Here is a 5,100-nt window from a genome sequence, read left to right as displayed (position 1 = left end):
GCGCCTCTCCGCAGAGAGGGCTGGGAGAATTAATATTAGCGCGATCATTTTAATCAGGGCGTGATTAACAGGCACATGCATAATTCACCCGGCTCTCCCCTCCGCCTTGCTCTCTGCTTGCAGAGGTGGACGGAACATGGCACTGGCTCATTAGCTCTCCCTCCCTTCGTCCGCCCTCTTTTGTGCTTGGGGAGGCGACCTCTGATGAGTGGGCCCTCTTGGGAAGGAGAATCTGGAGCATCCTCTGTTCTGGGGATCCCACGTAAGGGACCAAACGGAGGGAGCCCTCCCCCCAGGCTCTCTCCAGAGCACTTTCAGCCAAGAGGGAAGATGTGGAGGAAAGATTCCAGGCTGACCCTCTTACTGTTGACCTTGGATGGCTTGAACCCACCCCACCCTCCCAGTGTCCCCCTAGGGGACCTTGTTCCTCCATGGTCAACTTCCCCTGAATCCTTGAAGACTTTCTCTATTTCTTCCCAACCATTCACTGTGGCTAACTCTACACACTTACGCCCCACTGGGTGAAATAGGGGACTATTATTGGTCTTAAAACCTCCCCTTCAACACGAGATTTTACCAAATGTCAGGTTAGAAGGCCTGTTTACATCAAGCAGTACAATCTCTCCAGACTGTAATGGGGAAATGGAGCCCAGAAAGGGTGGGCGACTGGCCCAAGGCCACACAGCACACACATGTGGCAGAGCTAGGACAGAATTCTGCTTTTGAACTCCCAGAACAGAGCACTTCACTCAAATTCTAGATAAGGGTCACACAGATATTTGAGTGTGTGTGTGGGGGGGGTGTGTATTAGGGGCGGAGTGAGTGCAGGGTTGAAACCCGGCTTGGCTACTGTGTGACTTTCGACAGGTTACTCATCGCTCTGGGCCGTGGTCATGTCATCAGCAAAATGACGGTGACGGGCGGGGTTCTATCCCGGGGGACTGTGGTTATAAGAATAATGGAGACAGCATCTAGCCCAGAGCCTTACAGACCATAAGTGCTTAATAAATGGTGCCATTTGGCTCGAGATGGGCCCACAGAAGCAGACCCGAGACACAGATTTGAGTGCAAGTAGTTTATTTGGGGGAATATTCCAGGAAACACAGTCAGGGGCCTGGAGAAGCCAGCGGAGTGCGTTAGCTTAACCACCATGGATGACGGGGGGCGGTGGCAGGGGGAGAGGGGTGCTCAGTTCCCTGGGGACACTGGGAGCCAGCCTCAAACATAAGCCTCTAAGTCATCCCGCCCAAGGGGAAAAGGCCATGCGGTATTGGGTGGGCAAAATGGGCTCTGCCAGGCACAGGGGACCCCTAGACAAAGAAGTGCCGGAGCCGGCAGCTGGGGGGCGGGTGGCCTGCTCTGAAACGGGGAGGGCGAGGGGATGTGAGTGGGTTCCGACAGCATCTGCTACCCGATGAAACAGCTTTTGCATAACCAGGGGTGTGCGGAGGGACTTCTGGGTCTTCTTATCAGTACTTCTTGTGCCTTCAGACCCACACATTTCCCTCACTTCAAAAGCTTCCCCTTCGTCAGCAGCAGGAAAGATGGTAATGAAGCATGAAGGTTTGGGACTTGGTAAAAGAAGATCTGCCCATCTGTGAAGATGCTTAAACACCGGCTACGAGATTTAAGGAACATGTGGGATCCCTTCCCTGGAGTGCCTCCGGGGCTCTCTGGTGACACAAGGAATGGGAACCGTTTAGATTCAGGACCTCAGCAGCACAGACCCCTTCGCCCCGGAAGCATCTGCCTGCGGCGTGCATCCTCTGCAAGAATGTGGCGAACACAAAGCCACAGAAAAATGGGGCTGAGCATCCAGGAGCATCCATGTATGGAAAGCATTATTTTTATATTCAAATAAACCCAGAGCTGGTATATCCTTATAATAGAATACTACTCAACAATAAAAAGGGGCGAACTACTGACACATGAGATCGTGGGGTAAATCTCAACAGCATGACGCCGAGTGAAAGAAGCCAGACTGGAAGAGCCAAACTCTGGGCCCATTTATGCGGAATTCCTGAGAAAGCCAAACCACAGGGACTGGAGCAGATGGATGGTGGCCCCGGCGGAGGGGAGGAGGTGAAGAGGCATGAAGGGGCTTGGAGAGGTTATGAACTTCTGGATCTTGATTGTGCTGGCCCTTCCGTGATTGCCTACATTTGTCAAAATTCCCCTACTGAGACAGTTAAAATTGGTGACTGTTTTGTAGGTAAATTATACCTCAACTGAAGCTGATTTGAAAAAATAAGAAACATAAATAAAACCCTGAGTAGGTTCAAACTGTGGATCGAGTCAAATCTCAGAGTAGGATGACTTGTGGATCAAGTCACACACATCACACACACACACACACACACACCACACACACACACACACAGGCACGCACACACAAGGATGCTTGACTAGTAGAGAGAGCACAGACCTTTGAATTCAGGCAAATTTTACATTCAAATCCTAGCTCCACCCTCTCGCAAGCCATGTAACTTTGAGCAAGTCATTGCACTTCTACAAGCCTAAATATCTTTGCGTGCACAGTAGCGCTATGGACCAAAATGTGTTTCCCCCCAAATCATACATTGAAGTCCTAATCTCGAATACGACTGTAGTTGGAGAGAGGGATTTTAGCAAGTAATTAAGGAATTAAAGTGAAATGAGGTCATAACGGTGGGGGTGGGGTTCCCAATCCAATAGATTTGGTGGCCTTATAAGAAGGAGAGAGACCTCTCTCTCTCCATGAACATGCATGGAGGAAAGGCACATGAGCACCCAGCAGGAAGGCGGCCGTCTGGAAGCCAGGAAGAGAGCCCTCGCCAGAAACTGACTATGCTGGCACCCTGATCTTTTCTCCAGACTCCAGGCTGTGAGAAAATAAATATCCGTTGTTAAAACCACCCAGTCTGGGGTGTTTTGTTATGGCAGCCCCAGATGACTAAGACAGATGGGGATGTTAATTCTGCTGTATTGTTGTATGTATTGATTGTGTTATCTATATGTTGTATCTATTGTGAGGATAACATGAGATGGCATGTACACGAGTGCCTTGATTCGAGGACACTCCAGTGCTTAGTAAATTTTAATTATTTAACACACGGTATTAGGTAGATACTGTCCAGCTCAGGTAACAGGACACCTGAACTCAACTTGGCCGAAACAATGTTGAAAATGTATTATCTCACATAAGAAATCTTGAGCTAGGGGAATACTAGGGATGATTTACTCAGTAGCCCAGGCCCTCATCGAGGACTCAAGTCTCATTTGTCTTTCTTCCCTGCCATCCTCAGCCTGTTTATTCCTAGTTACCCTCATGTCTGTGAGATGGCTGCAGTGATACCAGCCATCAATTACAGGCCCACCTTTGTCCTGGGGAGAAGAAGAGGAACTATTCTTCCTATGTGCTCCTTGTTGTTAGTGAGATAAACTTTTTCCAGAAGTCTGCTTGCAGACTTCTTTTCATTGGCCAAAACTACGTTAGGTGCCCATAACTCTACCAATCACTGGCAGAGGGAACGGGAGAACCAAATTTGGCTTAGCCTTAGACCAATCATGACTCAGTCCTTGGAGTTGGAGGTGGGGCCACCTCCCACGTGCACATGGAGGAAGGTGAATTGTCCTTCTGTTAGAAAGGAGAAATGAACAAGAGTGGTTGTTAGGTAGGTGACCAAGAGAGTTCGTGACAAGATGTAATAATGGTTTTTGTTTACTGAGTGCTCATCATGAGCGTTGAACATCATCTCGTCTTCACAGGTGATATGAATTCCCATTTTACGGCGGAGGAAACTGAGGCTCAGAGAGGAAGTCGCTTGAACATGTCACATGGCAGAGCCAGAATTAGAACTTTGCATCTCTGAGGATTGGGGCCTTGACCACTCTGCTATGCCGCCACTTCCTCGGCATGGCTATAACTTTATCTAATATTATTTTTACCCTCACTGGGAACTCATGACCCATCAGGTGCTTCCTGGTCCAGAACAGTGGGGAGAGCGACGTCCCCTCCAGGTGGCTGTGGAAGCCTCGGCGTCTCCACTTGGCACACAGCCAGCCCCTGACTCGAGGGAGTCCTGCAAGTTCTACAGAATCATTTCTAAGCGAAGCAACAGATGCTTCCTTTCCAGGCTGGTCTTTGTATCATGGACAGATTCTCACTGAGCCTGGGGAGGTTCTGGAAAAGAAGGGGTCTTGAGGGCCTATGACCCACTGCTTTCTCGTCATGCCCCATGTGACAAAAATCTTTCTAGAGCCTCCAAAGCCCATTCTATGCACCCAGCCTCACCTCCCTAGACGCTGCCAGGTGCAGCCTCTCCCATTGACTGCATGTCTGTCTCTGCTGGCTTTTGTTCATGCTGTGCCCCTTACCCAGAATGCCCTCCTCCCTGGTTCCCTGCATCTACCTCAACCCGACACCCTGAAGTCCACCTCCTCCAAAAAGCTCTTCTTGACGGTGCCACCTGCTTCGACCTCTCCCCTCTATGAACACAAGGGCACTTGTAGATAATGCCAATGGGTCTTAATCTGTAGCCTGGGAAAATCATGGAGGGGAAGAGGAGTATCTAGCAAAGTAAAGTAAGATTCCTCCAGCCTGCATAGGAGCCAGGAGAGCAGTGTGCTTAAAAGCATGGGCCCTGGAACCTCAGGCAGCCTCAGCTTCAAATCCTGGTTCTGACAGGTGCTGCTGTGCAACCTCTTAAGCGAGCTACTTAACCTCTCTGTGCTTCCCTTGCCCCACCTGAAAGAAATGAGAATAACGACATAGGATGGTTAGGAGAATTATATCAGGTTAAAAAAAGTAAAGCGCATAAATTAAAACCAAACGAGTAGAAGTCGTTCAATACATATTAGGGATTCTTCCCTATCGAGTCAGACTCTCTAGAAGCGAAGCCCTGGACTCTGTAATGTCATGTATCATCCCAAACGGGTGGTCTTTTTGTAGCCAGCCAGCCAGGGTTCGAGGTCGGCCATTCAGGAACCACCGATCTTGTCCTGCACTGGATTCCAGGGTCCCTGCTCCGAAACGGGCATCGGCTCCCTTTGGCTCATAACACATTTCTCGGATGTTTGGTCCTCAACCTCTTCTCACCTCACCTCCGTCCCTTGTCCCCT

The sequence above is a fragment of the Pteropus vampyrus genome, unplaced genomic scaffold, assembly GCF_000151845.1.
Source record: "Pteropus vampyrus isolate Shadow unplaced genomic scaffold, Pvam_2.0 Scaffold374, whole genome shotgun sequence".
NCBI classification, from domain to species: domain Eukaryota; kingdom Metazoa; phylum Chordata; class Mammalia; order Chiroptera; family Pteropodidae; genus Pteropus; species Pteropus vampyrus.
This window is presented reverse-complemented; position numbering follows the sequence as displayed.